At 44.0% G+C, this 10,086-nt stretch overlaps 1 long non-coding RNA gene across 1 annotated transcript; it reads right to left on the reverse strand.

Moving 5' to 3' along the window:
• Positions 1-1,127: 1,127 nt before the first annotated feature.
• On the reverse strand, positions 1,128-9,485 carry LOC129555328 (uncharacterized). Its single transcript, XR_008685734.2, has 3 exons — positions 9,312-9,485; positions 6,949-7,140; positions 1,128-1,417 (listed from the first exon to the last, which is right to left on the reverse strand). It is a non-coding gene; the product is annotated as an uncharacterized LOC129555328 (long non-coding RNA).
• Positions 9,486-10,086: the final 601 nt, after the last annotated feature.

Here is a 10,086-nt window from a genome sequence, read left to right on the forward strand (position 1 = left end):
CTGATCTGTGCCCCCTGCCACAAGTACTCCCAGGAGCAGCCCTTCTCTGCAAGGGTCCCAGAGGCTGCAAGGACCCCTTTCAAGGCACCCTTGGCATCAGGCCTGGTTCCCAGCAACAACCAGTTTTTCCTATTTTTTAATTGAAGCCTAGTTGATTTATAATGTTACATAGTTTCAAGTATACAGCATAGTGATTTGATATTTTTATAGATTATATACCTCAAATAAAGTTATATAATATTGGCTATATTCTCTGTGCTGTACATGTTTGTTACTCATTTATTTTATACCTAGTAGTTTGTAGGAGGGCACGACAACCCACTCCATTATTCTTGCCTGGAGAATTCCCACAGACAGAGGAGCCTGGTGGGCTACAGTCCATGGGGTCACAAAGAGTCGGACACAACTGAGTGACTAAGCACAGCCACAGCAGAGCAGCTTGTACCTCTAAATCCCCCTCCCTGATCAGCCCCTTTCCCCACCTCCCCTGGGAAAACCACTAGTTTGTTCTCTGCATCTGTGAGTCTGTTTCTATTCTGTGGAATCTAAAACAAAACCAATGAATGAAAATAACAAAGCAGCAGCCAGCTTTGAGTGCGGTCCCCAGGGGAGTCCCCTAGCACTCCCCACTAACCTGAACTTACCTTCCCTCCAGCTCAGGCCCCAGGGAACCACCTGCTCCCTCCCCAGATGAGAAAGACCCCTGGGGCAGCCAGGGCAGATGTTTCCCCCACCAACCCCTACCCAGAGCTCCACACCCGGGCTCCACGGGCTCCATGTATCACCTGTATCACTGCTCCAGCATGTCTGCTTTTCGGAACTCCCTAGACCATCCTTCTACCTTCTAGACCCATCTCTGGTTTTCATGGCCCCTGGAATCTAGATAAGAGTCCTTGCTGCCAACACAGCCAGGAAGGCAGGGGCACATTGGAATTCACTAGAGTTTCAAAACTAACAAGAGCACCCAGGTCCAGCCAGAAGTTTCCATTTCTGACAACCAGGTGAAGAAATCCAGTAGAACTTTTGAATCTTTCCACCCGGCTTCAGAAAGTCCACCAGCCCTAAGAGCAGAGAAAGAATGCAGGATAAAGGAAAGAATTCTTGTTCTGTATTCTGTTTCACAAAGACCCATTAAGGCGAGCAGGAATCCATGCTCCAAGGTCATGAAGGAGCCCTGGCTGGCAGACAGGGAAACTGAAAGAAAAACAAGCTGAAGTTTTGTGGAAAGTCCACTGGACAGAACAGACCAAGTGGATGTGGGGTGAAGTGTCATCTGCCGGATCCTGTTCCTTTTTCTCTTGGGTAGTGGTGGGAAATCACAGGCTTGCAGAACTGAGCCATGTGTGCTGCAGAGGGGCCGGCATCCTGTGAGACTGGCAGGTGGAAGCAGACGGCATAACACGGGGAGGCAGGGGTCCTGGTGGGGAGATTTAGACAAACATGGGTTTAGCAGGAAAGATGGAATCTCCACAACCTAAGAATGATGAAGCTGTTTTTGCAAAGCAGGTGTACTTGGTGAGTTGGGGGACACAGAGGGTTTTTCTGACTCGTACAAATTACACTTGGGTTGGGTAACCCAATTGTTAAAAGGGATCTCAGCCTAGACAAATGAGAAGAAGATTCCAAAAGTTAATCCCTCACCAAGCTTCCTCAGGGCCAGACCGCCTGGTGAGGATGTCCACCATCTGGCCCCCAAGGCATGATTTGTCCTAAGGCTCTGGAAGAAGGGCTTCCCTGGTGGCTCAAACAGTAAAGAATCTGCCTGCAACATGGGAGATCTGGGTTTGCTCCATGGGTTGGGAAGATCCCCTGGAGAAGGGCATGGGAACCCACTCTAGTATTCTTGCTGGAGAATTCCATGGACAGAGGAGCCCGGTGGGCTACAGTCCATGGGGTGGCAAAGAGTCAGACATGACTGAGAAACTTTCATCTGGAAGAAGAGAGAGGTGGTTTGATTTTACAGACAGCCTCCCCACTGTCATGGGTGAGACCCAGGGAGGAGTTCCTGCCTCAGTGGCCACCACCACTGGCCTCCAGAAACATGGCTGTGTTGTGGGTGAGATGTGCAATCTACCTTGGGCTGTTGTAACAAAAGAACAGCAAACTGGCGACTTTAACAAGCATCTGTTTCTCATGGTCCTCAGGGCTGGGAAATCCGAGGTCAATGCATCAGCAGACTGGGGCTCTAGCAAGGACCAGTTTCCTGGTTCCTAGATGGCATCTCCTGCTGTGTCTTCAAGTGGTGGCAGGGGCAAGGAGCTCTCTGGGTCTGTTCTCTAAGAGCACTAATCCTATCCCCACATGCTTTTATGAACAGGATTGTATCTGGTTTTATAGGAATCTATTTTCAGAAAACAAAGTGCCCAGCACCTTGAACAGACTGCACACCACATAGAATGAAAATTCTTTCACTTCCCCTCCATTCTTCCTCTGCTCTTGCTGCTGGCAACCCTTCTGAAGCCAGGTGGAAAGAGTCAAAGCTTCTGCTGGATTTCTTCACCTGGTTGTCATAACAGACTTGCTCTCCTGTCACTCCCAAAGCTCTAGATCAGTAGGTTGGGCTGTTGGCACAGTGTTCCTCAAACTGTAAGACACCCAGGAACCCCCAGGATCATGTTCAAACAAGGATTCTGACTCAGCAAGTCTGGGGCAGAGCCCAAGATCTGCATTTCTGCCAAGTTTCTGGATGGTGCCAGGATTGCTGGCCTGCGCTCCACATTTGGAGAAACAAGAAGTCAGGCTGTCCGCCCATAATTGATGTGATCTCGGGTCTAGCTCAGTGGCTGTCTTTTTCACATTAGGTCTCAGTACTGGTTCCTCCCTCCCTCCTTTTTTAATATATAATTTAATTTATTTATTTTTAATTGGAGGATAATTGTCCTACAATGTTGTTTTGGTTTCTGCCAAGCATCAACATGAATCAGCCACAGGTATACATGTCCCCTCTCTCTTAAACCTCCCTCCCACTTCCCACTCCATCCCACCCCTTGAGATTGTTACAGAGCCCAGGTTTGAGTTCCCTGAGTCACACAGCAAATTCCCACTGGCTATCTATTTTACATACGGTAATGTACGTTTCCATGTTACTCTCTCCACACATCCCACCCGCTCCTTCCCCCCTGCTAGCCCTGCCGTGTCCACAAGTCTGGTCCCTATGTCTGTGTCACCATTGCTGCCCTTGCAAATAGGTTCATCAGTACCATCTTTCTAGATTCCATATATATGTGTTAATATACTATATTTGCTTCCCCACTTTGAGGGCTCCCCGCAAACACAGTCTAAGGAACCAGTGTCCTATCCAGTAGGTCAACATCTCCAGACCTAAATATGACTTTGCCCAAACTCCCAAGAAAAGACTAGATCCAGACCCAGTGGAGTAGAACCACTTTGTTCCCTAAGATGCCCTACAGATGAAATGATGAGGCTACCCACAAGGAAAACACAGGATCATAGAGACTTAATGCTCCCGTAGTTTTTCCTGGATCCTTTCTCTGGCGTCTGAGACCCACATCCTCAGAGGAGACAAGACCGCCTACCTCCAACCCACGGTTGCCAGGATTTAGAAATCCTTAAGGAGCTTGAGATGGTTGGATGGCATCAGCAACTCAGTGAGTCTGAGCAAACTCCAGGAGATGGTGGAGGACAGGGAAGCCTGGTGCGCTGCAGGCCATGGTGTTGCGAAGAGTTGGACATGACTGAGCAACACAATAACAAGGGACTTGAAATTAAGGGTTGTTGTTTTTCCTCCTTTTGGATTTTTGAAAGTTAAAACAATTCTAAGCTCACAAGCCAGACAAAATGGATCTTCATATCAAAACAAGAAGGGCAGACTTCTTGTGCCAGAAAATAAGGAAAACTCACGAGAATGACAGGGACATGTCGAAAGGATATAGATGCCAGCTTGGGCTTCCCTGTAAGAGCTCTGTTTCCTTCTTTCTGTAGCTGATGCTCTGACATCTGCAGCCTTGCTTACTCTGGAGGGACTGCCCCTCCCAGGGTTAGCTAATTCCTGGAAATAGTCAATAACTCCACCAGAGTCTGCTTTTCATATGCAAATCAACCATTCTGGAGCCCATACCCCAACACATCCTCTATTGGGCTCTCAGAGTCGGGTCCCTATTCTCCTGCCTGAATCACCCCAAGGCCAGGCTCTCGACAAGGGGGGGCAGTCCCTGGGGCTCAGAGCCTGTTGAAAGGGTGAAACCAGACCATCCTGACCCTACCCACCGCACCTCACCCATTCCTTCCTGTGGAAATGATAATAAAGGCTCCCACATTCTCCCCGTACTTCCTCTGTCTCCTGACTGGCCCTTCCCCACATGGCCTCGTGAGCATCCTCCCATGTCTAGGAATCCTGAGGAAGACACAGGTCTCCTTTCGTGACGGTCATTGTCATATCTGTACATCCCACCACACCTGATTAAAACAATCCTGGTCACCCTGAAACCCCTCCCTCTGGTCAAAGTGGGGACAACTGACCATCAAAGTAACGATAACAATAGACTCTACCCCATTGCACAGAATGAGAATCCATGAGTTCATAACAAAATAGGGCTTCCCAAGTAGCACTTCTTGTAAAGAATCTACCTGACAACGCACGAGATGCCAGAGACGTGAGTTCCATCTCTGGGTTGGGAAGATCCCCTAGAGTGGGAAATGGCAACCCACTCCAATATTCTTGCCTGGAAAGCTCCAAGGACAGAAGAGCCTGACAGGCAGAGGAGCCTGGCAGGCTGCAGTCCATGGGGCCACAAAGAGTTAGACACTACTAAGCACACACACACACAATAAAGATAATAATAATAATAAATGGGTGAAAGAGAAAGCCCTTTCTTACAGTAGAGTCACCAAGGGATGTAGAAGGAACAAGGGAATCAGAATCCATTAAAACAAACTGTACTGCAAGGAGATCCAACCAGTCCATTCTAAAGGAGATCAATCCTGGGTGTTCATTGGAAGGACTGATGCTAAAGCTGAAACTGCAATACTTTGGCCACCTCATGCGACGAGTTGACTCACTGGAAAAGACTCTGATGCTGGGAAAGTTTGGGGGCAGGAGGAGAAGGGGACGACAGAGAGTGAGATGGCTGGATGGCATCACCGACTCTGTGGACATGAGTTTGAGTGAACTCCGGGAGTTGGTGATGGACAGGGAGGCCTGGCGTGCTGTGATTCATGGGGTTGCGGAGAGTCGGACACGACTGAGCAACTGAACTGAACTGAACTGAACTGAAGGCTTGATAGGAACAGGATACTTGTCCAGTCTCGAAGTATCTCCCCACAAATTACTTTTTAATCAGAAAGGAGAAATTTGAAACTTTATGAAAGAGAAACCTGGTAGACACCACGTTAACTGAAGAGGAAGTTTGTGCGTGGTGGAGAGGGGTAAAACAAGCAAGAGGCCACGTGAGGCTTGGAAAAATCTCTAAGAAGGTTTGTGTCCGTAAGAACTTTTAACTGAATCTTGGAAAATATCCGAAAATCAAATGAAACACGGGATCTTTGCCCCTGGCACTTCAGCTGATTGAATATCTCTCAGCTCAAACAAAGTGAAAGTGGGTGGTGCAACCGCTACTTGGCATTTGGGTAATTCTGTTATTTCCAAAGTTCTTTTCCAAATAGTATCTCACTTAGAGCTGTTTTTCACAGCAGTTCTGTGATGCAAGGTATTGTGACCTCCTATTTCACATACAAGCAAACTAAACCCAGAGGCTCATGATCTGTCCAAGGTCGCCCAACAGAGTCAGGACCTGATCCTAAGTTCCTGCCGACACTGCCCCAGGGTCCCCACCCCCCCCACAACTTCACTGTCATCTGAATTCACTAGCACTATCTGCGTCCTTTTAAAAATGCCAGGCGGCCCCACATTACAAAGGAAAATGTTCTTGAGGGGGTAAGAAAAAAACACTTTCACACTTACTGGACGATACCTCCACCACCATGGCTTTTTCTCTGGGGATCACAGTGACTTATAATATTAAATCTTTCAGAGCTCTATTTTTAGAAACATTACTAAGTTTCAGCGCCAGTTTCACGACCTTTTCTGCATGGTCTTATCATTTCCACATCTTATATGAAAAGAAGGAGGTTTTGGAGCCTACTGCTGCTGCTGCTGCTAAGTCACTTCAGTCGTGTCCAACTCTGTGTGACCCCATAGACGGAAGCCCACCAGGCTCCCCCGTCCCTGGGATTCTCCAGGCAAGAACACTGGAGTGGGCTGCCATTTCCTTCTCCAGTGTGTGAAAGTGAAAAGTGAAAGTGAAGTCGCTCAGTCGTGTCCGACCCTTAGCGACCCCACGGACTGCAGCCTACCAGGCTCCTCCATCCATGGGATTTTCTAGGCAATAGTACTGGAGTGGTTTGCCATTGCCTTCTCTGTTGGAGCCTACTAGAAAGCTGTTATTTCCACATCTGTGAGGGAGCTGGCTCAAGGAAAGGAAGGGTTTGAAAGTAGAATTATACCAAACAGTTGCAGGACTTGTGAACAGAAAGGCCAGCTCGTGCGGCCAGAGTGAACCACAGGCAGACCTTGCCAGTTTCCCTGAAAGTTAATTGGACAATCAAATTATTTCGTCTGCTGGTCTGAAGCTGTTTACTCGGTGGTTAAACATTTCATTGCAGTGCTGTGATGTCTTATAGCTATTTTTGAGGTGGAGCAAATGATTTACCGTGTTAGTATCTTTATAAAACTAGTGTTTTTATTTCTACAAAGCAGTCTTTCAGTTCCTCAGACACGTCATAATGCTTTAGTGCATGAACACTGACCACACAAAGCTACCTTCAACCCTTGGTCCAATATTTATTACTGGAGAGAGCCTGAATGGTTATTTACTCTCTCAAAGACTTAGTTAACTCATCTGTGAAATAGAAATATTAACATCACCTACCTCACAGGGTTGTGAAGACTAAGGGAGATGTTAGGAGTATAACACAGTTCCCTGTACATACCGAGCAAGGGATAAGCACCATCCATGTTGATGATTTTGATGACAGTCATTTGCTTTGAGCAACGCAGAGAATGATACCAATTTACCATCAACGGGGCGGGTGCTCCAAGACGTGTTTCTAGCTCTGATGGGAGTGATGGTGATTCCCAAAGAAAACCCACCTTCCTCACCAAGTCAGTAGGGTTGTGCATGTCTACAAGAGAATTAATGGCAACAGTTAAAGGAAGTCACAGTGACCCAACACAAAACAGCACACCATCATGCCAAATGGCCATCTGTTCCTTCTAACTTATTCATATTTTGGTGACCTCACAAAACAACTGTACTGTGGTAGACTGGATAAGCTGTCATGAGATGCTAGATGAGCTGTAGGTAATAAGTACCTGTATGCATCAGTTTCAGGCTTTAACACTCCATTGAAGGCCAATTTGGCAATAAAAACATTGAACCGTACAAAATATCCATTCCCTTTAACCCTTTAGTCTAAAGAAACAATTACAAAGAAAATAGCTGAATGTGCAAAATTATTTCCAGCAGGAGTGTTTATAAACATGAGGAACTTATAAACAGCATATAAATCTAACCAGTTGAGAAGATTAAGGAAATTATAGGGTATTACTTGATGAAATTGTGTTCAGCCATTAAAATGAAAAATGTGAAGACTGCATATGGAGTGGTCAGGATACAAGACCAGTATACAAAAATCAAGTGTATTTCTATACACTTGCAATGAACAGTATAAAAAATGAAATCTTAAAAATGGCTCCACCAGAGACAAGAAAAGGGTATCCCCTCTCATCACTGCTTTTCAACATCAAACTAGAATTCTGGCCAGTGCAATAAGACAAGAAAGAGAAACACAAGGTGTATGGACTGGACAGGAAAGGAAAACAACAGTCTTTGTAGATGACAGGATTGTCTATAGATTCCAAAGGAATCAACAACAACAACAAATTCCTGAGACTAACAAATAGTTACAGCAAAGCCACAGGTGTAAGATTCATATAGAAAAGTCAGTGTCTACGTACCAGTAATGAACAAATCAAATTTGAATTTAAAAACACAATACCATTTATGTTAGCATCTAAAAATGAAATACTTAGGTATAAATATAGCAATACATACAAAATCTATTTGAAAAAACTACAAAACTCTGATTAAAAAGGCCAAAGAATAACTAAATAACTGGAGAAATATTCCATGTTCATGAACAAAAAGACTCAATGCTGTCAAGATGTCTGTTCTTCCCAACTTGGTCTAAAGATTGAATCCCAATAAAAATCTCGGAGTCTTATCTTATGGATATTGACAACTTGATTCTAAACTTTGTAAGGAGAAGCAAAGGATTCAGAATATCCAACCAAATACTGAAGGAGAACAAAGTTGAAGGATGGTAACTACTTGAATTCAAGACATAGTATAAAGCTACAATAATCAAGGCAGAATAGTTTGGTGAAAGAACAGATAAATAGATCAGCGGGACAGAACTGAGAGCCCAGAAATAGACCCACATTAATGTATTGAGCAGTACAATCAGACAAACATAATCTTTTCAACAAATGTTGCTAGAAAAATTGGACATTCAAGTGCAAAAATGTGAATCTAGATCTGTCACACCCTCACACTCTTCACAAAAATTAATTCAAATGGATCATAAACCTCTGTTTACTTTTTATTGAAGTACAGTTGATTTACAACTTTGTTTTAATTTTTATTGTATAGCAAAGTGACTCAATTATACACAAATATACATTCATTTTCATATTATTCTCTAGTATGGTTTATCATGGGCTATTGAATATAATTCCCTATGCTATACAGTAGAAGCTTGTTGCTTATCCATTCTATATATAATAGTTTGCATCTGTTAACCCCAAACTTCCAATTCATCAACCCCCTCCCCCTTGGCAACCACAAGTCTGTTCTCTATGCAGAGATCTATATTTTAAATGAAAATTATAAAAGTAGGAGAAAATCTAAATAACTTCGGGTAAGCTGATGATTTTTTAGATATAACACCAAAAGCCCAATCCATGAAATAAATAATTGGTTAGCCGGACCTCAATAAAATTAAAAACTGCTCTGAGAAAAACAAGTCAAGAGAAAAAGAAGACTATCTATAGACTGGGATAATGTATTTGTAAAAGACATCTCTGATAAATGACTATTATCCAAAATACATACAGAATTCTTAAAAGTCGACAATAAAAAAAAAACTCAATTTTAAAAAGGATAAAAGACTTGAACATATAGCTTACCAAAGACAGATAAATGGCAAATAAGTATACAAAAAATTGTTCAACACCCTAAGTCATCAGGGAATTACAATAATAGCAATAATAATAGTAAAATACCACTACACACCTTTTAGTATGGCCAAAATTCAAAACGCTGCCATGTTGGTGAGAATGCAGAGCAACAGGAGCTATCATTCATTGCTGGTGAAAAGGCAAAGCAGTATGTACAGACACTTCAGAAGCCAGCTGGCAGTTTCTCACAAAGCTTAATATACTCTTACAATACAATTCAGCAATCAAACTCCTTGGTATTTACCCAGAGGGGCTGAACTTTTATGTCCACACAAAAGCCTGAACATGAATGTTTCAGGTCAGTTCAGTTCAGTTCAGTCGCTCAGTCATGTCTGACTCTCTGCGACCCCATGAATCACAGCATGCCAGGCCTCCCTGTCCATCACCAACTCCCAGAGTTCACTCAAACTCATGTCCACAGAGTCGGTGATGCCATCCAGCCATCTCATTCTCGGTCGTCCCCTTCTCCTCCCGCCCCCAACCTTTCCCAGCATCAGAGTCTTTTCCAGTGAGTCAACTCTTCGCATGAGGTGGCCAAAGTATTGCAGTTTCAGCTTTAGCATCAGTCCTTCCAATGAACACCCAGGACTGATCTTATACTACTTTTATTCATGATTTTCAAAACTTGAAAGAAATCAAGATGCCCTCTAGTAGGTAAATGGAGAGATAAACTGTACATTCAAACAACAGAACATTTACTGTAGTTTTAGCTATTAAATACTCTTTCCAGACAGTCAAGGGGTAGAAAAAGAAGGGATAATATTTTGCTATTTCCATTTTATTCTTTCAATAAAACTGGAATAAGAAGGGATGACTTCCCTGGCGGTCCA

This window comes from Moschus berezovskii, chromosome 15 (genome assembly GCF_049115385.1).
Source record: "Moschus berezovskii isolate FMDL1 chromosome 15, NW_MosBer_1.0, whole genome shotgun sequence".
Lineage (NCBI taxonomy): Eukaryota > Metazoa > Chordata > Mammalia > Artiodactyla > Moschidae > Moschus > Moschus berezovskii.